Raw genomic sequence first — 27,734 nt, 5'->3', positions numbered from 1 at the left:
GGTTTCACAGATATTGACCAAAACTCTCCAGAATGCTCTGAGAAGCCAAAAAGATAACATAGAAGGAAGCAAACGTAATTGTCATCAGGACCCCTCATTATTGTACACAACAGGTATACACAATCTTCCAGAAGCAGCCACCCAAACACAAGAAAGTTTTTCTTTCCAGAAATATGGAAAGAACCTACACCAAAAGAATTGAGATTTTTTTTTTTTTTAGTGGGAGATTTGCAAAAAGGAAGATTGATTTTGTAATCACTACAATATTTCCCCTGCTTCTAAACCCATCCTCTGCCCTGACCAAGTTTGTGGATGGACAGGCAGGAACAAGTGAAAATGATGACTGTGTAATGGGAGCCAGTCCAGGGAGGGATAGGCCTTTGTCCAGCACAAATCTGTTCTTGGTGCTGCGTGTCTACATTGCTCACTGTGGTCACAGAGTCTTGGTGCAGTTTTCATTTGGGGACAATCCCACTGGGAAATATATGTAAGGGACTGAAGCATAGTGACACAGTGTGCCTGCAATTCCTGTGGCGGGGTTGGGGGGGGTGGTGGGGAGGCAATGCTGACCTATGACTTCCCGTAGACCCCATCATCCCTGATGTCTGTTCATGACCTTGAGGAGTTCACAGTTTAGAGGAAGTTCTCATTTGGAGTGAGGCTCTCCAGACTTCTCTCTAAAGAAATAAACTCTGACCCCCCCCTCTTGAAACCAGAATACAAATTAATAGTCCTCAGAACTGCTTGTTTCTGTAGTAGCTAGCAGGGTTTTATTCTAATTTCTTAGGAAGAGTGACTCCAGGATATGAGAAAGAATGACTGGAGTTATAGCAAGTTTCTCATCTTAAAATAAGATTTGGCCTTCATGTCATATCACATTGACTTGCTGACTTTACTACAATGGCTTGATTCTCATAGATCAAGGAAAAATTTTTTCTGAAAAGGGCAGAGGGAAAGTGAAATACATCATGTCTTAGAATCCAGAAACTTCTGCAATTTCCTGCTGTTGACAAGTAAGTGACATCAAATCATACGCAAACTACAAGTTACTTCACTTCACCCAAAACTAGCCCCAGGCAAGAAGAATATAAAGATTTGCTTATTCATTTAGTCACAATTTATGGAGCATCTACTATATGCCAGAACTTGTGCTCAGAACTATGGATATTTTTAAAAGGAGACTAGATCCACCGGGTAAAGCTCCCAGTCATTATGGGGCTGCACACATCAGTGAGGAAGCTTGTGAGGCCATAGTCCCTTCTGAGGAAAGAAAGAAGGCATTTACTGGGCTGCCATGTAATATGCCAAGTCATCACACTGATGACTGATTGGACAGGGAGTGGGCACCTGACCCAGAGGCAGCCAATACTCAGGCTAGTCAATGTCCTATATATATTCTGGCAAGGAAAGAAATATTTCTGCTATTACTTGTTATGTAATAATTACCCAGTACAATTAGTATATCCTGCTTGAAAGGTAATAGAAATAGAATAAATCAGAAGAAAGGGAGATAAACAAAAGAGAGCAGATATGCAGAATGTATCTAGTGTCACTTCTTCTAGCAAAGCCCTAACTTTGATTGTGCAGTTCCATAGAGCTGCTTCCTTAAGCCCAGAACAACCTCCTAGTTCTGGTCACTGTAATGCCTGGTCATTATTTGACTTCTATTTTGAGAGTTTCATAATATTCTGACTCCATTATTAGCATAGGCGTCCTTAAAATAAGCCCTCATTATTTGAGCCACCCTGTGTGAATCACAGTTCTTTGCAAGCAAAATAGTCTATTAAACAAATATGATAGGATAAGAGGGCTGGGAAGAAAGTGTGATGAAAGCACAGAGGGAGTAATTAATACTACTAGAATTTCAGAATCTGATTTTAAATTTCAATATATTACTGTACTGAAGACATTTGCCATATTTCAAAGGTCACATCTAAATTGACAAAATAATTATATAAAATGGTTCCCTTGATTTTCTTGAAGATTCAGACTTTTTTTAATTTGATGAGATCGAATACAAAATAAAATAAATATCCCCACTGATATCTCATTTCAGTTGGCACAGGGAGGAGTTACAAAAGTAAGATTCCGATTAGAGAGTCAATGAGAAGGGCTAACAAATGGTAAGATGAATGCCAAACACTGCCACAAATGAGCTCAAGGATCAATAGTGGCAAAATTAAAAAAAAAAAAAAGGACCTTTCTAAGTCCTAAGTCCACAGGAGCAGACCAAGGAGAACTTTCCTTAATTAGTCCTCTGCTTGGGAACCTAGCGCGCTCTCCCATTAACATGTGATATTTCCTAACGAAGTGATGTACACATCAGCCAATCTAATGCTTGGATTGGTGGTAACTTGTTTCTACTTGGCATAAACCCTCAGGGAAATCAGAACTTGCTGAGCAGTCTTGAATGTTACCAATATTTTCCAGCACCTGTTAGCCGTTATGCAGGGAAGGCAACTCATTATCAAGCATAAATGCTGTCAGTAATGGCAGAGAGGAGTCCTAAACGAGTGCAGGCCAGGGGCAACAACTCCTATTGGTATAAATATTTTCTTCCACAAGTTCATATCGTTTAAAAATTCCTTTTCAATATGGATAATCTTTAAGGCAGGAAAAAAATGTTTCGATGCAATAATTTGTGGTGCAAAACAAAAGATGTCTCGGTGGTTTAAATCTGTGCGCCCTGGATGGGAGGGGGTGGCAGTGGGAAGGCGCATTATTCCAATTCCACTTGGTTGCCGCGGAAGTTTGCTGGGTTCTCTTTTACTCCGAGAAAAAGCTCTCAGTACTGATGGGAGAGTGCAGAGTTTAGATAAACTGGATTAGAAGAAGAGAAAGAGATGGATATAATTCTTTCTTAGTCACTAAAAATGGCATGGCTGCCTGCTATAATAAGTCCAAGAAAAGGGCCATGCTTATCTCAACTCCAACCTGATGCCAGTAATTATACAGAACACCAGAAGAGAGGTCCCTGTTAACCAAAGCAGGGGGTTTATCTGGCCTTTGTAGGCTCCTGGATAAATCCATTAGCATTGCAGCCTCAGGACTCCCCCTGTTGTAGCACAGTGTTTACCCTTATCTTCTGCTTGACACAAAAGCACAATCAAGACAAAGCCAAGGAATGTGTGGCTCTTCATTGCAAGTAAACGCCTTCCCTGTTTTTCTCTTTTAATTATTATTTATACTTTGCATTTGTTTTCAGGTTAAAGTAAAATAAAGTGGAAAAGCTATCCTGCATTTCCTGGGCTCTGGTCTCATTAGCCAGATTTCCTTAAAACTCTGGTACTTCAGAGAAGTTTTGCCAAGTGGCTAAATGAAATGCACACAATTGCAAAGTGTTATGAATATTTATGATGGTTTAATGATGGGATTTTTTGCATCCATGAATAATAAAGATTTTAACAAGAACAGATAATGAGATGGGGACAAAACAGTGAAGTGGGTAATACAAGGACTGCTCTTGGAGGGCGCCCACTGAGAACAGCAGGAGCTGACCACCTCCCCGTCCTCTCCACCACAACTAAGTGCAAAAGGGAGCACAGGGTGTAGGCTCTTTTCTTCCACTCTCTTAATCTATATCATCAGCTAAAATAGGCGTTTATCCACACTTTGTGCCTTAGCTCATGGCCTCCCCTGGAGGTGCAGGAAGCTCAGAGTGACAGACAACACCACTGTAATGTGACCTTCCACTTCTAACAGCAGTATTTAGTTCAGCCTTGGATCTCCAGCAGAAGTAGCTGCTTTGCCTTTTCTGAGCCAACTACTAATTAAAAAACACTTGGTGGAGGAAAAAGTTGCTGGGCCCTCTCTCTGGAAGCTGCTGACTATCTCCCAGGCCACCAACTTCAACTTGGGGAGGGCCTTCAACAGAATTTTCTAAAAGGCAAATGTTAAAGTTGCCATACCCACCATTATTTTATGTATTGAAGACAAGTAATTCCCAGTGTGACCCTGCCGGTCTCTGGCATGTCAGGATGCTCTGTGTGTCCCAGGGCCTGGTCCCCAGCAGCCTGCCCTGGGATCATTATGCCTCCTTATACACAAAACCTGGTAGTAACTCCAAAGAGAGCCATTGACATAAATGGGGTTAAGTGGAGGAGTTCTGGGTCAGCTACCGCTTTTGGCTTGGGTGGTTTACTCATCAAGTGAGGAGAACATTCCCTGACCTCCCAAGATCATTCATTCATTTATTCAGTAAATATTTATGAAGCACCTACTATGTGCCACAGAGTGTTCTAAACATTTGTGATACGTACATGAACAAAACAGACAATGGTCTTCTCTCAAGAATCTTACACACTGGTAGGTTTCCTGCACAGCAGGTGTTAATGAAATTGGCAGGCAGGTATGTCAGACCGTGTGAGAATATTGGTGAGGAATCTAGCGATGGAGAGTAAGTAAAGGGATCATAAGGGCCTTCTGATGCTGGGCATGCTTTCTCTGCACCTAATTTACTCTAAATGAGTTTCCAGATAAGAAGTATTTTCCCATGAATTTGCATCAATAGATTTAAGACAGAATATATTTAATAAAACGAATAAGTAAGTGGTGGATCATTGGTAAAGTGACCCAGGCAATAAGGACGTAGAACTTCCACATTTATCTTGGTAACAGGCTTGCTTTATGTGGTAGATATAAAAAGTCCAGAAAAGTTGCATGAAAATCAAAGGATATTTTTAAAGTCCTTAAAGAATGTGTGAGTGTGTTTGTCTTATATAGAATTACAGGGTGAATTCTTTTGTTAAATAATGACGATGTCTTGTTTTATTTCCACTGGGAATTTGAGTTTCCATATACTGCTTGTTATACACAGACATAAATGTCCACTCTTCATAAACTATCCTTGGATTGAAAATCTTTAATAAGCCATAATATTGCCTAATATTTGGTTGACACCTTGTGTTGGGATGTGCGCATCCATGCTCTTAAATCTACTGATGCAAATTCATGGTAAAACGATTCTCATCTGCAAACTCATTTAGAGTAAATTAGGTGCAGAGAAAGAATGTCCAATATAAGAAGGCCCTTATGATTCCTTTACTTGCTCTCCATCCCTAGATTCCTCACCAATATTCTCACACAGTGTGACATTCCTGCCTGCCAATTTTATTAAAGCCTGCTGTGCGGGAATTTCCTTTCTCTGCTTTACTAGCTACCAAGACAACCCCGTCAACGTGATTTTTCACACATTTTCTCTTCCTGTGTTCCGCATCTCAGTGAAATTTCATCTCCCTGACTCACTGTTAAGTGTTTCTCATCTGAAATCACACTCACTCGTAATCTCAGATAAAGTGCAAAAAGAGGAAGTTACAAAAGGAGAAAGACAGACCAAAGTCCTTCTCCTTCCAATTATACAGACATTAAGCAAAAGCTACATGGGAATTGCCCAGTCAACCAAGACTAGCAACTGAGCACCAACATCCACAGAATAGAAGATTAGGCTTGGCGTACCACACTCCGCATGCCACGGTACTTGTCCCTTAAGGGAGCACGTACATCTGTCTAGGTATTCAAATCTGAGGAACCGATAATAGGTGTTTCATAGAGCAAAAAGAGTCATTGCAAATTGGATTCCCACAGGATAGACCCTGCAGTGCCTCCTCAGGCAATTAGAAACAGAGCTAGAGGAGGGACAGCCAGAAGGAAAGGAGGCAGAAGAGAGGAATGAAGAGGAAGAAAACTCATAGAACAGAGGCTAAGAAGTGGCTTTGGAAGGAAGTTCCCTGCCCGTGCCACCTTACTGTCAGAAAAACCTCAAAAAAGTCTCTTAGAGGAAGTAAGCAGCCTCCTATTGTTTATCATAAAAAGCAAAAAGCTTTAATACCACCCAAAGCTGAGGTCATGTAGGTACATTCTAATTCCAATATTCCCAGCACCTCCAACAATATATTTATGCACATGTCCAGTAATAGCCACATCATCACGATGTTAGGACTAGAAGCTGGAACCTGAGTCTGACTTGTTTCTGACCAGTGTGTCATGGTTACACTTGGTCAGTTGGAAGTCCTTGCATTGCATCAAGAGCTATGTGTAGTGCTTAGCTAAACATGAGTTCTGCTATCGAGAACTTGGTATCTAAACTATAGATCAAACACCTATGATGGAGACTGGAGGAAACTGATCAAAATAGGCTGTTTGTGTGGTTATGTGTAGTCAGAAGTCAGGTGGAAGGAAGACTTCCTGGTTTCTTGTTCCTTTTATCTTAATTCACAAAGGAAGCATGGGAAGGGATGCATGGGATGAGAGGGGAAAAAAATACAGGAATTGAAAAGCTAAGGCAATCATGACCCGTAGAGACACATCAGTGGTCATCTTTGTTGACTATTTCCATCATCAGGCATGCAATTACTTTCTAATGGTGACCATCATAGCATAGGAAGTATTAAGGTCATGGGAAAAATAGATGTGAACCAAAAACCTACGTAGAAAATACACACACATTTTAAAAGGGAAGTTAATCAATTAAACAAGACAGCACTAAGTAGTACTACAATGGCTAACTGGTTTCAACCTAATTGAGCTGGTGGTTCCTTTGCTCCCAGGCATATTCTTTGAGATCTTAAGAGATGGGCCAAGGACTACAAAAAAAAAAAAAAAAAAAAGGCACCTGATGGAATCAGCAGAAATCGTATAACACAGGCTCAGAGTGACAAGCAGATTGTCCAAATCCCCTGTGGAAGTGTCTGAGTTGTATCTGAACTTGCTGTCTTCTTAAAAATTACATGAGATGCTGGTTTCTGTTAGCTTCTTGGTATGGTTTGAGAGAGCACTGGCTTTGGAATCAGAGAAACATTGAGTTTAAATCCTGTCTAGGCCATCTATTTACATAAAAATTCTTCCACCTCTTCATCCATAAAGGACTGGTAAGAGTGTTTGCCTTAGATGCTCTCATTAGAAGGATTATATGAGATAGAGCATATCGAGTAACAAGCACAGTGATTGGCTCAGGGTAAATGCCCAATAATTGTCACCAACAAGAACATTTGAAACAATACCTAGGAAGTATTTGAACATAGGAAGTCCTTTGGCCTACTTTGCTTTTGGTGCTTGTCTTTTCCTGTTTTCTGTTTCTTATCTTTATTTTTTCTTAACTTGAGATACAAATGTGTAGCTTTCTAAAGTTCTCCAGGACTGTATCCTAGTCTCTAATGCTTGTCATACTTCCTAAAATGGAGGAAATGATGAAATGATGAAAATGTTTTTGTCTAACAAATAAGGAAGGCTCAACAGATGGTATACTTGAGATGACCTCTTCATAAAAAGAAATCCATCCAATGTATCCCCTAAACGAGAGTCTTGCTTTAGAACAGTCCTTTGGGAGGCCATACACATATTCTCAATGTTGTTACCTTTGTTTAAAACTTTTTAAAAACATTCCCCTTTTGTAACTGCTTTCAGAATCTTTTCAATGTCCAATGATGATAAATTTTTGTGCTGTGAAGGTGCATTTAATTTTGAGAAGTAGCCAAAAGTCCATGAAAGCAAAACCGATCAGTATAAAGTGTGAGCTATTTGGGTAGCACTGTTTTTTTGCAAAAATGAGATGTAATTTGTAAAACATCAATACGATTTTCTTGCATGGGTTTTAAACATTTCAGAGGGAAAGTCCAGTGATATTTCAAATAAATTCAGTATTTCTAGAATTGATACTGGTTTCTAAAATTACTTCTTTGAAGGACATCTATTTTGACTGTTTAAATCCCTTTGTGTCTGGTTAAAATATACACACACAGAGTCAGCATTCATCACTTTATGTCACTCCTAATAGACCCAGAGATGGTGACATTTCTCACATCTGTAATACACCAAGTAATAAAAAATGTGTGAAAAATTTAGCAATTAGAAATGTTTGCTATGGAGTGAATCAAACTTCTTATTTTCATCAGCTTGAGATGTGCATTTTATATGTCGTGTGAGAAAGTACTTATGGCCTTATGGAAACCTCTTGGTCATAAAGCTGGTTAATAATGCTTGCAAGGCATGTGAAGGTAGATGGTGTTGAGTACAGCAAACTTCTGTTCCTGGGTATCCTATTAACAGAACCCTCTGTTAACCTAAATTTTTTGGTAGTGCAATGAAAAGCTCCTACAGTTACATTGACCACAAGGTTGTACAAGATAGTAAAATACTTTATGAACCATCAAAAGAAAAAAAAGTGTTTTTTTGTTTGTTTTTTTTTTTTTTTTTTTTTTGAGACAGAGTCTTGCTCTGTCATCCAGACTAAAGTGCAGTGGTGCCATCTCAGGTCACTGCAACCACTGCCTCCCAAGTTCAAGCGATTCTCCTGTCTCAGCCTCCCAAGTAGCTGTGATTATAGGCACCCACCACCACACCCAGCTAATTTTTGTATTTTTAGTAAGCCAATTTCTCCATATGCCAGGCTGGTCTCAAACTGCTGACCTCAAGTGATCTGCTCGCCTCTGCCTTTCAAAGGGTTGGGATTACAGGCGTGAGCCACCACACCTGGCCAAAATGATGTTCTTTATAGTTGTGGTGTTGAATATATTTTATTATAATTATGTTCTTTCAAAATTGCTAATTCGTGTTGAAGATTCATGCACAATATGTCCAGCAAATTACTATCATGGCAAATGTTTGATGAACCATCCCATCCCACCAGGCAACCATAAAGAACCAAGAACATTGTCTCAAAGTCTCCAGTTGGCATATAGTTCTCCCCTTCTCTCCCATCACCTAACCAGTTTCTGAGCCACTACGATGCGGTAGTTGTGTTCCTTATGTGAAACACATAAGATGTCACACGTCTTTGTAACAACACTTTAAAGGTGAAGAAACTGAGCTCCAGAAAGTGTGGATCCTTTGCCTAAAGCCTCCTGCCACCTAAGCAATAGGGCAAGGACTTGAAGCCAGCTGGGTGTGAATACAAATCCAGACTTTACCAAAAGGCCCTAGTAACTCAAACTGGGTTGAGCAACAGTCGTGAACTGAACTCTGGAAAGGTTACAGAACAAGAGGAAGAAGCTTCAGTATTACATAACCAATTGGCAAGCTTCGTGATTGTTAGTGATGCATTTTGTGGACTCAAAATCCCCTCCCCCTCGCTCCTGCAGGTTGCATTAGCCATGTGCTTTCGGGCAGCCTTAACTCTGGCTTTCTTCAGACTTGACATCATTAACCCACTCTATTAGGGTAAGCAGGGAAAGGCAAAATAACAAACCTAAAAAGATATTACCTCAATCGTTTATCCCCAAATGCTATATAATTCACACTAACACACTCAAATATTACGATGTTTTTCTTGACAACTTCCTTTAAACAATGAGAAGAATTCCTTCTGTCTTTTTCACTTATGTGAACTATAATGTTCTTTTGTGTGTGGGTTTGTCTATGAGCAAAGAATTTGAGATTATTTGGAAAAGTACTTGGTTTCTTCATTTACTTTCACATGTGTGAAATTCAACTGACAATTTAAGTGGGGATTTTTTTTTAACTCTGAAAATTGGTGTTTAATTTGAGCATCTCACCAGCTTCCTCTGTTTGTTGTCATCCCTAATAATCTAGTATCCCATTACAATGAAAAATTAAGGGTTGCCTCATCACAAAAGACTAATGAGTAACAATACACATGATTAATTGGTCATTCTCAGTATAGCTGAGAATAAAGAATGAATGACATTATTGATTATAGGACCATGTATTTCTTTCCATATATTATTTACAATTCAGGCCCTTGAAATGACCATATATTTATCTTCTTAAAAAGTGATAAAATAGGCTAACAGAGAGGACAGGGCTTGGACATAACTAAAGTAAGTAGGCAACTGTGAGGAAGATTGCATTTTAGGAGGTGAAGCAGGAACCTCTAGTCATCAACACTTGGTTGAGTTTATGAGGGAAAAAAAACCACAATGCTTAGTTACCTATATGATAAACATTCTCAACTTTTTAAAATAATATCAAAATCCCTGGCTGGGCACGGTGGCTCATGCCTTTAATAACAACACTTTGGGAGGCCAAGGTGGGCGGATCACCTGAGGTCAGGAGTTTGAGACCATGGTTTCACCGTGTTGGCCATAGTGTCTCTACTAAAAATACAAAAATTAGCCAGGTGTGGTGGTTCACGTCTGTCATCCCAGCTACTCGGGAGGCTGAGGCAGGAGAATCGCTTGAGCCCAGGAGGCGGAGGTTGGAGTGAGCTGAGATCGCGTCACTGCACTCCAGGCTGGGTGACAGAACCAGACTCCGTCTCAAAAGAAAAAAAAAAAAAATCAAAATCCTTGAATTTATCTAGGGCAGAGATAATTCCTAAGCCAGAAGTTATGGTCAATAAGATGTAAGCAAAAATTGTTTAGAGAGCTGAGGAAATACCATAAAAGGGTAACAGTCAGCTAGGACCTTTTCACACGCACTTCCTTTCCTACCTGGATGTGGACATGATGACAGCACTCATGTTAGACCAGGGCACAAACTTGAGGATGAAAGTTGTGCTTTAAGGATAAAGAGGCAGAAAAATGGAAGGAGCTTGTGTCCCTGATGACCATAGAGATCCTAAAACCCTGGATTGCTTATCACTAGATTTCCGTTAACGTGCGAGAAACCCACTTATTTAAGTCATTCTTACGTCAAGTCTCTGTTACTAGCAAACATAAATTCCTAATGGACACCTGGAGTAAAATACTCACCGCTGTCTATATTTAAAAAGCAATGGGTCTTGTTGGTCTTAAGCTTTGATCTTCGACGAAATGCAGAATCCCCTGGGAGAAATAACATATTAAGTTTAAGGTCATTTCTGTAGAGCAGGTTTTCCAAAAAAAGTGCAAAAGTAGAAGTAGAAGACTTCAGAGTGAAGAAAGGGTTTCAGAGCGGGCATGGAGGGCACATCCCATAAACAACTAAAAAGATAATTAAATATCAGCTTATTTTAATATACATGGTGGAGTGATAAAGAGACTTTACACTGAGATTTTCAGAAGATTCAAAAAAAAAGTGTTTCACCTGGGCAGGGGCAACCTGTGCTAAGCCAAGAGGAAAGCAATGAGGTCCTGTTCATCTGACATGTGTCTTCCTTGAATTTTATAGTCATATTACTCCCCCCAGCAATGGAGAATAACTAGGCAAGAAGGCTCCACGTGGGGGCACCTTCTTATCACCAGATATTCAGCCCCTCCTTGTCACATCCTTAAATTTTACTATGTTATTCTTACATTGATCAGCCCCTGCTGGTTTTAAGAGTCAGGGACTTTTCCAAAAATATTTTAATACCTTTCACTCTTCTTTCTCTTTGAGGTTTCAGCCATTATAATTCAGCTATTTCTTGGCTCATAAACTTGGCAAGGCTTTCTAGAAAAAAAAAGTCATCTCACTGGCAGGGAGGTTTCTCATATGCTGACAGTTTAGCTTATATGAAATTGCTGAGTAATAGGAAGGATCAAATAAGGATTGTAAGGGGAACAGGAAGTGCAATGCCCTCCTTAAATGAATCCCAGAGACTGATTTTGCTTATCTAAGAAGATGGAGGGCCTTTCTCTTGAAGCAGCCTTCATTGACCTCTTGCTAAAACTGTTTATTCAATGTGACTTCTCCACTGGATGGAGAGTGGTCTTGTCTTCTTCCCCAAACTTTTCTGTAAGTACCATTCCAAACATAATTCTGTACAGTCCTGTTGTGAGCTGCCTTCTCTAACCCCTCTGCTAAAGAACACAGCTGCAGGCTCAGGACCGCTTAGGAAGCCTCACACTCAAGCAGCCCTTCATCTCAAAACAAATCTCTTAAAAATATTCCTTGGAGCGCATCTTTGTAGACCGTTCTATTTGTGACATCTCATAAAGACCGAAAAGAGGAAGCTTTGTGCATCTCCAAAGAGTGCCCATCTTCATCTCTGTGTCTGAAGCACATGGAAGCTATTAATTAGCTAAGTCCTTGAGTACACAATGCAGGAGATATCTGCCCTCGTTTTCTCCATGCTAAATCCCTTTTCCATGCTTACTATAACTAAAAAAATCACAGGAAGTAGAAACGGTTCAAATTAAAAACATTCTCTTTCACACAACATCCTGTCCTGCTTAGCAGTGCCATAATTCTACTGTACTGTAAACAATTAGATAGGGATATTGTAAAATTAGCTCCAATTTGCATAATAATGCTTTACCGTTATAATTTAGTGACTGCATTTGCACAAATTTAATAACAGTTCAGCTTATATTTTTTGTTTTAATATATTTTATACAAATAATGTCGAATTTATAGATTACTAGGTTCCCCAAAGCAAGCCAGATGAAGACATTGCATTTTTTGCAAGTTTAATATACCACATGATATGATAATTCTAGCCTTCTTAAATTAAAGGTCACCCCCTTTCTGGATTCTGGCTTTTTCCCCTTGTTTAAGGAAAAAAGTTTTTGAGACTCCTAATGACTTGGAACGAAGAACATTATACCCATTATATATCTGATGACATCTAAACCAGCTTAAAGTATTTTAAATGTATCTTTTCTCATTTTGTTTTCAAGGAACTATGGGATTTAATCCCTGAAACATTTTTAAAATCAGATTTCAAGTTTAAAATCAATCACATTTGGATTCTGAGCTGGTGGAGCAAATTGCATTAAAAGGTATTTTTATTGTATTTATTGTCACAGATGTTAATTCAACGGATCTAACCATTATTGTCTTTTGGATTTATAGTATAATTCCACCTAATAGAAATTGAATTGCCACGTAAGCTCTACTCTTATCTGAGACTCTATGCTCTCAGGGCCACTGGGTCAATGATGAAATCATTGCAGGTTCTGAATCAATGCTTTCCTTGAGGAAAATTTTAGTGATCATTGTTATAACAGGGCATCTCTTCTTCACAAATGAGACCAACAGTAGTTTACTTGTAAAAGTATTAGAAGGGTTATTAGTACATAGGGGTAAGTGACTTAGTTTTTCAAGGTAGTTGGTTAACTATTAAAAAAGACTTTCTGACATTATTGGTTGTTAAACATGAGTTGTTAAGAAAAACTATACAAAGATACAAAGACATATTCTTGGTGGTGCTTCAGGAATCCTTGATCCTGTTCAGAGCTGCTCTGTACAGCAGTGCAGGTTACTGGCTAAGGGAAGGACAAAATGGGAACTGAAGTTCAGCCTGCGCTTCACTTGCCAACCAGGAGCTGCATAAGCCCAAAAGACGAAGTGTCTTTTCCACTTAGCACAAGGGTGATCCATGGGCTCATGGCAGTCCTTATTCTGACCCTACAGGTTGGTATAAATGTGATTTAGCTTAACAGAAGAACTACTTTCTAGGTTTCCTCCCTAGCACAATTCCATAATTTCAAATAAAGGCCTTATGGGGTATCAAGTAGAATCATTTAACACAGAATGGTAATCTCACAATATTTATAGTAAAGGGGAGTGTGGAAACCATTTGTAGTATTATCCAAGTCAATCTTGTTTCAATGTACATTTCTATCTCCTTTCTTACTCACAGTTTCTTTGATAACTTGTGATTATATCTGTACCTGAAAAGTGGTGGATCAATATGAACAATTGATCGCAATAATTGGACCCGAATCTCATTCCCATACCACCTCCATCTGGTTCTAAGTAACAGCAGTTTTTCTGTTATTTTATTTTGTCTCAACTCTTAGATAAGTACTTCAATGGTACACTTTGGTTTTCCAAATAATCAGCCTATCCTTCAATCTTGCCCTCTCTGAGTGAGGTTAGTTAACATGGACCAAACTGCTTCATTCATAGATTCGTCTAAAGGATTTATCGATAAAAAATTGGTCCAGAGAAATTCTGCACTTTTTAAGAATCTGTTTGTACAATTTTTTGCTGTGTGAAACCTTTATTTCCATGTATTCTGGTTTATTTAAAGGCATCTGGCAAATTTAAATGAGCAGATAGAAGCACATGACAAATAAGTAGTTAATATAGATTTCAAGCCACAGAGAAAAAAAAAGGAGATAAGGTGATACAAAAGTATACATGGTTTAGAACATAAATTTTTATTTTATATGTGAGTCTTGCACATAGCTATTTCACTAGTGGTCTGGAAAATATATTTGAATTAAGCTCCTATCTCTGACACATTTTTCTGTAATCAGCTTTGCAGTTTGCAAAACTTTCTCTTGAAGATTACTTCGTATTAGCCTCTCCAGGCCTCCATATATAAACCCTCTGAGTGCAACTAAATGTACTGTGCAGAAAGAACAAAGCATACAAATTTAGGTGCATGTATTATAAATACAATATTATATGTAAAAAATATAACTGAGGTTCTCCTTCAATTAAGCCTAGAATGCTAGCTGAATTTCTATTCTGAATTTTTTCTAATGAGCGTTGATCAGTAGTTTTTCTTTTTAATAGTAATACCCCATGAAGAGGCATCTCTAGCTGAAAGCCCTGTAGGACTGATTTGAGGAGAAAATATAACTTTATGAGTGAATGCTTAAAAACTAGGCTTTTCTTCTATTACTGTTATACAGTATTAAAATTTTAAGTACCCATACAAAACAAGAAAGACTACATTCACTAATTTTCTAGGCCAGAGAATAAGAGATCTCATGTGCTTTTGCAGAAGCCTAGATAATAATTCTCAAACTTCAGTCCTAGAATTCCACAGTTTTATTTTAAAAATTTGTATAATCCCTGTATGATTTGCTTATATTTTTCCTTTTTGAAATGGCTCAGTTTTTGAAAAATAACTTAAACATAATATTTTTAATAAAGAAAATGTGTTACTATTATAAAGGGACAGGTCACTGCACTTGCCCTGAGATAACTATAAAAATAAACATAATGAAAATAAACCAATCTTAGGAAATTCTAGCTAGGCAGTTTTGCTTTTCAGATGCTCTGACCCCTATCCTTGCTCTTTGATAAAAAGAGAAAGAGAGAGACAGAGAGAGAAGTTTGGTGAGGACATTTAAGCACCATCTGAGATTTTCTAAAGCTTGAAAGACCTTTCAGAGGAAATACATTTTTCATATGGAATTCTAAGTTATTTAATGTCAGGGCTCTCTAGCACTTAGAATCCTCTCTAATGGTAGTAGGAACATGGGTCCCAAACTCTTGGAAACAGTAAATCGAGGTTGGTACCATCACTGGCTGCTTTTCTGCACACTTCTGACTCAAACTCTTTCCACTCTTTACCATGGGTACTTAATGGAATGGCCTTGAAGGTGAAGAATCAGAAAATAATTACTCAACCTATTTATTTACTTGCTTGGCAAACATATAGGAAGTATGAACCAAGGGAAGCACCTTGCTAGCTGATATGATTGCAGAGATTCAGTCCTAGTCATTTAAGGGCCTAATCTAGTGGAGGACTCCTTCTTACCTAACATTTTAATATTATAATTTTCAGAAGAAGAAGAAAAAAGAGAAACAATTTTGCATATCCTGAAATTGTTTTGTTAGGCATTTCTTCTTTCTAAAATACATACATATAAAATAATATATATTTATATGTGTAAATATAAACACATAAATAAAATATATATTTATATTATTAAATATATATTATGTCATATATAACATTTATATATTATATATTATGTAATATATCATAATTTATATAATATATATAAAACATAAATAAAAATGTTTATCTCAGATGATCACTCACAACTCTTAATTATGATTATCCTATTCTCACATAGCTATTAGAAATTCTTTCTGAAATGTGTTAACTGCTAACATATGGAACTATCCTCATAGTCTGAATGGAAGAAAAAAAGCTGTCATATAAGTCTATGATACCAAAGCAATAACCCAACACTTTGGTTTATAATTTTTAGAACAGTGCCATATGTATAGTCTCATTTGAGTCTCAAGAGGTTCAGATATAATTTGGAATCTCATTTTATAAGGTAAAGAAATTGAATATTCAAGAGATTGCTGGTTTGCTCATTGTCTCATGACTAATAAATGGGACTAAGTCACAATCTTTTGGCTATTCTCTCACCAAAACATTCTCTCATCATGTATTGTATGGTGTATTGAGACGCTCCTTCCTCTATTCAACTTTCTTCTCTGTTTCAGGTCAGTATATGTTTACTGGGCACCTCATTTGTGCCAGGCACTGTGATTGATAGGTAAGGATAAGAAGATGAGTGACATGTCCCTAACACCATCTGCTTAATTTGGATTCTCCCAGAAATCAATGTCTGAGGCAAAGGGCTTATGTGTCTTATATGCCATTCTTATTTGTGATCCCTGGGATTAGAAATGAAGACCATAGGGCAGTGAACTAGGGAAGGAGGGAGAGCAAGCCAAGGAAGTCTTACTCAGTTGGCCAACACCAAGTGCAACTGACTGCTTGATTCCTTAGAACCATCCCCTAGAAGGCTGGGCACGGTGGCTCACGCCTGTAATCCCGGCACTTTGGGAGACTAAGGCTGGCAGATCACGAGGACAGGAGTTTGAGACCAGCCTGGCCAACATGGTGAAACCCTGTCTCTACTAAAAATACAAAAATTAGCTGGGCATGGTGATGGGTGATGGGTGCCTGTAATCACAGCTACTTGGGAGGCTGAGGCAGGAGAATCGTTTGAACTCGGGAGGTGGAGGTTGCAGTGAGCCGAGACTGCGCCATTGCACTCCAGCCTAGGTGACAGGGCGAGACACAATCTCAAAAAAAAAAAAAAAGAACTGTCCCCTAGAAACTTCATAGTCTGTGTTTCAGGGCATCACATGTTGGAGGTTGAAAAGTTATAGAGAAAGGGCAACAAATTTATCTCCCAACGGTTATCTTCCATTGGCTGAGGGTGTGCTCCTTGGAGTATTAAATTCCTCACACTTTGGGGTTGCCCATTTGTGAGCACCTTGGGAGTCTGTCTTATTCCTTTTCTTTGTGTTAGGGAAGCCTCGGGGGAAGAAAAGGGGATATGGAGTAGGCATAAAGTGATACACTGTCGGGTGGTGCCCGTAGAACTTGCAGGTAATACCCCGGTGGGATGACAGAACAAGAGTCAGAGTGGGTGAAGTGCGTCTGAGGTGGTACATGAAAGGAGTCTTCACATCATTCAATGTGAAGGTTTCAACACTCGTCATCCATATTTCCAGTCTTCACAAGGCCTGTGAGGAATCTTTACACAGGCATCACTCAGCATCTCCAATCTTACACATTTCTGAACTGAAATATTTGTCTCCTGCCCCTCAAAGTCAACTCTCCTCTAAAACAACAAATTGTAACACAAAGACTTATCTTTACTATGAGAAAGGACAGTTCACTCTTACTATTATACAAAATATCCCATGATATAGATAGAAGAAAATGGGACATTCAATGAACATGGACCTAGAAATAAAACTTATGTCTAGTTTACTAGTTGTCACCTAACTAGGCACTAACATTCTCTGTATTAGGCTTTGTGCTGATAGGTGCTGAGATACAAATGCCAATATCTTCTTGCCTTGAAGAACTGGCTGTCTCCATTGGATTTACTTATAATTCACCCGGGGAGCTTTAAAAATTCTGCTGACCCTAATGTTACCCCCAGAGACTCTGATTTAATTAGACTGGGGTGCAGCCTGGACTTCAGAATTTATAAAAGTTCCCATGTGATTCTATAATGCAGGCAAGGTGTTGCAATCTATAACCCAGTGAAAACAGACCACAGTCTAGCCTATAGGATCTTATACCTCGGTGCATGAGAAGCACCTGGTGAGTTTGTTAGGCATGCTGATTCCCAGGTTCATAACCAGGATTATGAGTCACTAAGTCCAGAGAGGGTCAGAGGAATCTGTGTATTTAACAAGCACTTTAAGAGAATCATGTATAAAGTTCTTGGTCCTTGCTTTGAGAAATATTTCAAATCTTAAGAGGTTACTGACAACAGTGAAATGATTTTGGAAGAGAGCACAAAGGTTGCTCATGGATTGAAAAATAGTATGAAGGGAGGGAAGCTGAACAAGTGGTTGAATAGAAGCCTCCATTGAGTGTCTCCCCACCACAGGAGCACGAAACTGAACAACTATCCACACCAAAAGCACCTTCAAGATAACCAAAAATCAGGTGAGTGATCACAGTACCTAGTTATAACATCATATTGAGGAAAGAGGTGCTGAAGAGGGTAAGAAAGACAGTCTCAAATCTCCTGCACCACTCCTTCCCCATCCCTGGCAGTGGCCGCATGGCATGGAGAGAGAATCTATGTGTTTGGGGAAGGGAGAGGACAGTGATTGTGGACTTTGCATTGGAACTCAGTGCTGCCCTGTCACAGCAGAAAGCAATATGGGGCAGAACTCAGCTGGCACCCACAGAGGAAGCACTTAGACCAGCCATAGTCAGAGGGGAATCACCCACCCCGGCAAGCCCTGCCACCTTGGCCTAAACAGTCCTGGGTTCCTAAATAACCTTGAAAGGCAGTCTAGGCCACAAAGACAGCAATTCCTAAGTAAATCTTAGTGCTGTGCTGGGCTTCAAGCTGGTGGATTTGGAATGCACACAACCTGTGAAATACCAGGTGGAACAGCCAAGGAAGTGCCTGTGTCACCCCTCTCCTAACTGCAGGCAGCATAGCTCACAGCTCTGGAAGAGACTCCTTCCCTCTGCTTGAGGAGACGGAAGAGTAAAGAGGAGAGGAGAGGGGAGAGTAAAGAGGAATTTGTGTTGCAACTCGAATACCAACTTTGCCACAGTAGAACAGGGCACCAGGCAGAATTCTGAGCCCCCCCCCCCCTTCCAGGCCCTAGCTCCCAGACACCATTTCTAAACACAACCCTGGACCAGAAGGGAACCTGCTACCTTGAAGGAAAGGACCCAGTCCTGGCAAGATTTATCACCTGCTGACTAAAGAGCCCTTAAGCCCTGAATAATCAGTAGTGGTAGCCAGGCAATACTCGCCACGGTCTTGGTTGAGATTCAGAGCTGTGCTGTCTTCAGGTGTGACCCAGCACATTGCTAGCTATGTAGTGGCTATGAGGAGAGAATCCACTTGCTTGAGAAAAGCAGAGGGAAGAGTAAAGAAACTGTCTTGAAGCTTAGGTACCAGCTCAGCCACAATAGGGCAGAGCACCAAGCAGGTTGCAGGGGTTCCCAGATCTAGGTCTTGGCTTCTAGATAGTATTTCTGGACCTGAACTGGGCCGGAGCAGATCTCATTGCCTTGAAGGGGGAGACTCATGACTGGCAGCATTCATCATAAGCTGTCTGAAGAGCCCTTGGGCCTTGAGTGAACATTGGCAGTAGCCAGGCAGAACCTGCCACTGGTCTAGGATGGTGGTGACATGGGGAGAGACTCTGCTTGAGGAAATGGGTGAGAAGTGTAGAAAGGACTTTGTCTTGCTGCTTGGATGCCAGCTCAGCCGCAGTAGAATACAGTACGTGGTAGATTCGAAAGGATTTCAACTCCAGGCCTTGGCTCCTGGACAGGATCTACAAACCCAACTGGGGTTGAGGGGAACTTGCCACCCCTAAGGGAAAGACACAAGCCCTTGGGCCTTTAGTGAACATAGATGGGAGCCAGGCAGTGGTCACTATGGGCCTTGGGCAAGACCCAGTGCTGTGCTGGCTTCAGGTCTGACCCAGCACAGTCCCAGTGGTAGTGGTGACAGTGGTGCTTCTATCACCCCTCCCCTAGCTCCAGGCAGCTCAACACATAGAGAGAGACTCCATTTGTTTGGGGGAATGTAAGGGAAGAGAACAAGAGTCTCTGCCTGGTAATCCAGAGAATTCTCCTGGATCTTGCCTAAGATCACCAAGGTGGTACCTCTATGAATCTCCAAGAGCCAAAGCGTTACTGAGCATGTGGTACACTCTAAAGCAGATAGGGCTATAGAGACCAAAAACTTAGAATTCCAGGAATACCTGGAAAGCCCTCCTAAGAAGGTTGGGTACAAACAAGCTTAGACTGCAAAGTCTATAAAAAATATCTAACTATTCAGTGCCCAGAAACTGATGAACATCCACAAGCATCAAGACCATCCAGGAAAACATGACCTCACCAAAGAAACTAAATAATGTACCAGTAACCAATCCTGGAGAAACAGAGATATGGGACTTTTCAGACAGAGAATTCTAAATAGCTGTTTTGAGGAAGCTCAATGAAATTCAAGGTACCGTCGAGAAGAAATTCAGAATCCTATCAGATACACTTAACAAAGAAATTGAAATAATTTAAAAGAATCAAGCAGAAATTTTGGAGCTGAAAAATGCAATTGACATACTGAAGAATGCATCAGAATCTCCTAACAGCAGAATGGATGAAGCAGAAGAAAGAATTAGTGAACTCGAAGACAGGCATTTGAAAATACACAGTCAGAGGAAATAAAAGAAAAAAGAATAGAAAAGAGTGAAACATGCTTACAACATCTGCAAAATTGCCTTAAAAGGAAATTCAGAAAGCAACCCTGTTTACAATAGCTACAAAGACAATAAAATACCTAGGAATAATCTTAACCGAAGAAGTAAAATACCTCTACAATGAGAACTATAAATCTTTGATACAAGAAATTGAAGAGGACACAAAACAAATGGAAAGATATTCCATGTTCATGGATTGGAAGAATCAACATTGTTAAAGTGTGCATACTACCTAAAGCAGCCTACAGATTCAGTGCAACCTCCCTCAAAATATCAATGACATTCTTCACAGAAATAGAAGAAAAAAATCCAAAAACTTATACAGAATCACAAAAAACCTAGAATAGCCAAAGCTATCCTGAACAAAATGAACAAAACTGGAGGAATCACATTATTGGAATTCAAATTATACCACAGAGAAACAGTAACCTAAACAATATGTACTGCCATAAAAACAGACACATAGACCAATGAAACAAAATAGATGACCCAGAAATAGATCTATACATCCAGTGAACTCATTTTTGACAAAGATCCAAGAACATATATTCGGGAAATAATAGTGTCTTTAATAAATTGTACTAGGAAACTGGATATTCATATGCAGAAGAATGAAACTAGATCTCTATCTCTCACTAGATACAAAAATCAAATAAAAAGGCTTAATTCTAAGACTTCAAACTATGAAACTAAGAGAAAACACTGGGGAAACTTTCTAGGACATTGGACTGGGCAAAGATTTCTTGAGTAATAAAGCACAGGCAACCAAAGCAAAAATAGAAAAATAGGATCGTATAAAGTTAAAAAGCTTTTGCACAGCAATAGAAACAATCAACAAAGTGAAAAGACAACACACAGAATGGGACAAAATATTTGCACACTATCCATTTGCCAAGCAATTCATAACCTGAATATTAAACATGCTCAAACAATTCAATAGGAAAAAAATTTACTAACCTGATTTAAAAATGGGAAAAAGATCTGAATATACATTTCTTAAAAGAAGACATGCAAATGGCAAACAGGTATATGAAAAGGTGCTCAACATCACTGATAATCAGAGAAATGCAAATTAAAACTCCAATGAGCTATCTTCTTACCCCATTTAAAATGGCTTGTATCCAAAAGAAAGGCAACAACAAATGCTAGTGAGGATGTGGAGAAAAAGGAACCCTCATACATTGCTGGTAGGAATGTAAATTAGTACAACCACCATGGAAAACAGTTTGGAGGTTACACACACACACACACACACACACACACACACAAAACAGAAAAAGAATGATCAGATGATCCAGCAATTCCATGGCTAGGTATATAGCCCCAAAGCAAGGAAATCTCAGTATGTTGAAGAGATAGCTGCACTTTCATGTTTATTCCAGCACTATTCACAATAGCCAAGATTTGGAAACAGCCTAAGTGTCCATCAACAAATGAATGGATATAAAAAATATGATACATATATACAATGGAGTACTATTCAGCCATCGAAATGAATGAGATACTGTCATTTACAGCAACATGGATAGAACTGGAGGTGATTATGTTAAGTGAAATAAACTAGGCACATAGAGACAAACTTCATCTCTTTTCACTCATTTGTCAGAGCTAAAAAAGTTAAAACATTCGAACTTGTGGAGATAGAGAGTAGAATGATAGTTACCAGAGGCTGAGAAAGGTAGTGGGGTTAGGGGGAAGTGGGACTGATTAATGAGTACAAAAATATAGACAGAATGAATAAGATCTAGTATTTGATAGCACAACAGGGTTTCTACAGCCAACAATAATTTACTGTACCTTTTAAAATAACTAAAAGAATATAATTGGAAAGGTTAAATGCTTGTGGTGATGGATACTCCATTTACTCTGATGTGATTGTTACACCTTGTATGCCTGTATCAAAATATGTCTTGTATCCAATATAGACACTATTATGTATCCACAAAAATTAAAATTAAAACTGGAATGAGGAAATATTAAGATTATTTATTCTAATGACAGAGTCAAAAGAGGATTTCTTTTTAAAGGATGTTAGAAATGGTTCCTCACAGAGAGGAAGTATGTTGTATGGTGACCAGCTGTTCTTTATCTTCTCCAGGACAGATGAAGAGGAAGGCTTTTAAACTGTAGCATGTGGGTTTTAGGTTATGAGCAAAGAATTCCTGGCAGTGAGAGTTGTTAAGCATTGATTTAGGTTATTAAGAAAGGCTGTGAAATTTTTTTCTCTGAAGGTTTTCAAAACCAGTATAGATTTTCATCTATCTGGGCTGGCTAAGGTATTATCCTATCCAAAGGCAGATGGAATAGACTAGATAACTCTTTAAGCTCTTGAATGGCTTATGACTGATGGATTTGTAACTTACAGAATGAAAGTTAAATGTGAGTGTAGAGGGACTTCCAGAATGGTGAGTGAGGAGCCAGAGGACTCTCTTCTCAGTAAAACAACTATTTAACTGATAAAAATTATCAAAAGCCATTTAAAATCTCTGGAAATTGTCATAAGGTCACACAGCAAATGGAGAAATATTCATTCAAGAAAATCTGTTGAGCAGTAAGAACAGCAAGAGTCTGATATTTGAGTCATAACCTTTGCCTCTAGCTCAGCTCTGTGTTTAGGAAACTCTTTTCTGGGTGTCCTACTCTGTGCAGGTGCAGCCAAGAAGATGAAGGAGAAGTGAGAGTAGAGAGGAGAAGGGCTCCCTCATCCCTAGGCTCCCAGTCCAGGGGTATCTTTTCACCCTGCCCACCCTCTGGGCCCTTTGTTGCAAAAGCTCTATTCAGGGCAGGAGTGGCTAAGAGGACTAAGACTCCCATCCACCACCAGCCCCTACTCCCAGGGCAGAAGCTCCAACCCAGGTGTGGCAGGCTGAGAATATATGTGCCCCTATCGCTCATGCCCTAGCAATGTTGAAGTTTTGTGCTTAGATGGGTAAGCTGAGATCAGGGGCTACCACCTCCCATTCCAGCACCCACCGGTAGAGCAAGGGTATCAATCCAGGAGAGGTGAGACACCATCCCTGCTCCCAGCTCCTATGCTGGGAGATTGTACTCAGTGGGAGAGGCAGGCTGTGAACAGCTCAGCTGGAGGGAACTGAGTTTATTTGAAACAGAATATGGAAATTCCAGGTCTAAGGGAGTTGAAAACAATGGAAATCTTGGTGGAGAGCAATTATGACGCTGTTGGTAGCTCCATGATACCGGTAGCAACAAGTCAAAAAGCAAAACAGCCAGAAGTCTAGTAGACAGAACCATAGAAAGAAACAGCTAAGAATATTCCTCTGGATTCACAGTCAACTCTGTGGATCAGAAAGGGCTGTGCATATGTGTTAGGGATCTACTCAGGAGTGTTGCGGGAAGTCAGGGACCCCAAACGGAGGGACTGGATGAAGCCACAGCAGAAAAACATAAATTGTGAAGATTTCATGGACATTTATTAGTTCCCCAAATTAATACTTTCATAATTTCTTACACCTGTCTTTACTGCAATCTGTAAACACAAATTGTGAAGATTTCATGGACATTTATCACTTCCCCAATCAATACTCTTATAATTTACTATGCCTGTCTTTACTTTAATCTCTTAATCCTGTCATCTTCGTAAGCTGAGGATATATGTCACCTCAGGACCCTGTGATGATTTCGTTAACTGCACAAATTGTTCATAAAGCATGTGTGTTTGAACAATATGAAATCTGGGCACCTTTAAAAAAGAACAGGATAACAGCGACGTTCAGGGAACAAGGGAGATAATCATTGGGTCTGACTGCCTGGGAGCCAGGCAGGACAGAGCCATATTTCTCTTATTGCTGAAAATGGGTAAGAGAAATATTGCTGAATTCTTTCCCTAGTAAGGAATATTAATAATTAACAGCCCTGGGAAAAGAATGCATTCCCAGGAGAAGGCCTCTGAAACGGCCGCTCTAGAAGTGTCTGCCTTATGCAGTTGCAGATAAGGGATGAAACACGCCCTAGTCTCCTGCAGCGCCCCCAGGCTTGCTAGGATTAGGAAATTCCAGCCTGGCGAATTCTAGTCAGATGGTTCTCTGCTCTTGAACCCTGTTTCCTGCTAAGATGTTTATCCATGACAATGTGTGCACAGTGGGACATGGACCTTCATTAGCAATTCTAGTTTCACCCTGACCTTGTGATCTCGCCCTGACCTTCTGCCTTGTGATACTTTATTGCCTTTGAAGCATGGGATCTCTGTGACCCACATCCTATTCGTACACTCCCTCCCCTTTGAAAATCCATAATAAAAACTTGCTGGTTTTGCGGCTCAGGGGGCATCACGGAACCTGCCGACATGTGATGTGTCCCCCAGATACCCAGCTTTAAAATTTCTCTCTTTTGTACTCTTTCCCTTTATTTCTCAGACTGGCCAACACTTAGGGAAAATAGAAAAGAACCTACGTTGAAATATTGGGGGCTGGCTCCCCTGATACAGGAGCAATCAGAAGAGGACTTGGACAGACTTGAAATCACTCCCCAAACTGCACACATATCTATCATCAACATCGAGCAGAAGATTCACTGACACAAGGGTTTTAAGCACACCTCCTCCTGAACACTGGCGGAACGATAAACTACCCTGGCCCAAAAATAATTCCTAGGAATTTAGGGTTAAAAATGAAAGCACATGCATCCCTGGCAGTTTGGAAGATAGCGTGCATACCCAAGATGATGCCCTCTCAGAGGCAATCAGAGACAAGAACTTCAAATCTACTAGTCCCTGGGCTGATTGTGGGCAAAACTACCACCCTCTCGAATTGTAATAGCAGCCCCCAAGCTACACACATGTACATCCAGTGATAAAGGGTAAAAATCTAACAGAGCTTAATTTTGACTAATTAGTATTTTCTTTTGACCAATAAGTAGCTCATGCTAACTCAGGGGCAACCCCTAGGAAACCAGGCTAAGAGGTAAAAAAACAAGGGGAAAATAATCTGAGCTGAAACTTGAGAGGCTACACACTACAGGGAAAATAGGCCTCACAGAATTAGTTCAGCCAAATCACCAAACAAACAAATGATCAAGCAAACAACATCAACACCCCAGGGGATATTCATATCCAAGTTTACTTCAATATATTATCCAAAATGTCCAGTTTTCAACAAAAAATTAGGAGACATGCACAGAAGCAGAAAAGAGTGACAGATACACAGGAAACATACTAGGCAATAGAAACTGCCTTTAAGGGACCAAGATGTTGGATTTAGTAGACAAAGACTTCAAAGCATTTATTAAAAATATGTTCAAAGAACTAAAGAAAATCATAGCTGAAGGATCAAAGGAAACCTGATGACAATGTTTTATCAAATAGAGACTATCAATGAAGAGATAGAAAGGCTTAAAAAAAATAACCAAATGGAAATTCTGAAGTTGAAAAGTACTATAACTAAAATGAAAAATTCACTAGAGGTGCTCCAAATGAGCTGGGAGAAGAATCAGCAAACTTAAAATTAGTTCAATAGAGAGGACCTTTCACCTCCTCTAGAATTAAGAACAGAGAGAAAAAAGAATGAAAAGAAAGAAACAACCAAACACCAGTATCTCGGAGAAACATGGTACACCATTAACCAAGGAACATGTGTACAGTGGGAGTACCCAAAAGAGAATAGAGATAAAAAGAAGCGAGAAAAGCATTTGAGGAAATTGGCTGGGTGTGGTGGCTCATGCCCAGCACTTTGGGAGGCTGAGGATCACTTGAGGTCAGGAGTTTGAGAACAGCCTGGCAAACATGGTGAAACCCTGTCTCTACTAAAAATACTAAAAATGCAAAAGTTAGCCAGGTGTGGTGGTGGGCACCTGTAGTCTCAGTTACTTGGGAGGCTGAAGCAGGAGAATCACTTGAACCTGTGAGGTGGAGGTTGCAGTGAGCCAAGATGGCACCACTGTGCTCCAGCCCGGGTGAAAGAGCAAGACTCTGTCTCAAAAAAAGAAAAAAAAAAAGAAAGAAAGAATGGCTGAAAACTTCCAAATTTAATGATAGCCATTAATCTATACACCCAGGAATCTCAACCAACTCCAAGTAGGACGAACATACACAAATCTACAGACATGTCATTATCAAAAGGTTGAAAGCCAAAAATAAATAGAAAAGCTTGAAAGCAGTGACAAAAAAAGATTCATCATGCACAAGGGAGCCCCAGTAAGATAAACAATTAACTTCTCATCAGAAATAATGGAGGTAAGAAGGCAGCAGGACAATATATTCAAAATGTGAGTGTGCAATTGGGGACTGGACTTTATGGACATGATTCCCCAATTAATTTATGCCATTTATTTATTTTTTCTCTCTTTATTCTGTGCAATTTCTTCATTATTCCCCACACTGGTATCTCCTGACAGTTTCTGAATCTTGGAGAGGAAAATATTTTACTCTTCCAATTAGAACAGATTCATCAAAGTTTTCAAAAATAGTTTTGGACCTTCCACCTCCTCTAGGATTAAGTGTGTATCTTTGATTCTTGTCTAAATAAATAAGATAAAAGTTTTCAAAGAACATTATCTTGTTTTTAGTTTGAGGGAATAAATGTCTCCGTTGGACATCTGCTCTTTTTGCTTTCTCTGCATCTCTTCCTTTTTCTTCAGATGGTATACCTTGCTGACATTTTGGGGAACCATGCCTTCTTTCTTCTCAGTCCATGTGGCTTATCTGCAACTGATCTAAACTTCTGGCTCTATGTGAGCATATGACAGAAATGGACTCAATCAGAGATTCTCATTACTCTGTCCATATTTATAGGTTCAGGGATGAACACATAACTCATGCCATACTGATGAGACTCAATTTGGGGAGTGTGGTTAGAATAATTTTGAAGAAGGAAACATTTCTTTTTTTAAGAAAAAATATTATAAATGGAAAATTTATAGTTATATGTGTTTATGGGGTACAAAGTGATGTTATGATTTCTAAATACAATATGAAATAATTAAATCAAGCTAATCTATCCATAACCTCAAATACTCTTTTTGTGGTAAGAATATGTGAAATTTACTCTTTTAGCATTTTCGAAATGTACAACACACCATTATTAACTACAGTCACCACAGTGTGTAATAGATCTCCAAAATAAAAAAATATTATTTCTCCTCTCTGATATTTTCTGCCCATTGGCCATCATCTCATTCTCCCTACCCCCAGGAGACGACATTCATCAGGGTTACTCAGCTGGTAAGATGTAATGCTGGGGTGTCATGGGCTACCAGGAGGAGCAATCCCCCTGAAATGTAGGCTAACACAGGAAAAAATAGAACTGAGAGACCAAGAGACAGAAACCTTGTCCTCATGGCATTAGCTGAGCCCATGAATCTCTCTGTAACCAATGCCACTCCAATTCTGATTGAATGAACAATATGTCCTTTTTTGTGTATCAAGTTTCAGTTGGGTTTCTATTAGTCACAAGTAAAAGAGTAATGAATAATATTTTCTTCTACACTTTTCATTTACCTGAGTCTGTGTTCATTATACA

At 39.4% G+C, this 27,734-nt stretch overlaps 1 protein-coding gene across 1 annotated transcript in view; it reads left to right on the top strand.

Annotated features, from left to right (window-relative positions):
- The window catches only part of EFNA5 (ephrin A5), a 376,304-nt gene that overhangs the window by 298,135 nt on the left and 50,435 nt on the right, over positions 1 to 27,734 (top strand). Inside the window, exon 5 of the transcript XR_008525420.2 lies at positions 12,474 to 12,575. The gene's annotated coding sequence lies outside the window, so the exon portion shown is untranslated. The remainder of the gene's footprint in view (positions 1 to 12,473; positions 12,576 to 27,734) is intronic.

This window comes from Pongo abelii, chromosome 4 (genome assembly GCF_028885655.2).
Source record: "Pongo abelii isolate AG06213 chromosome 4, NHGRI_mPonAbe1-v2.0_pri, whole genome shotgun sequence".
Taxonomy (NCBI): domain Eukaryota; kingdom Metazoa; phylum Chordata; class Mammalia; order Primates; family Hominidae; genus Pongo; species Pongo abelii.
This window is presented reverse-complemented; position numbering and strand designations above follow the sequence as displayed.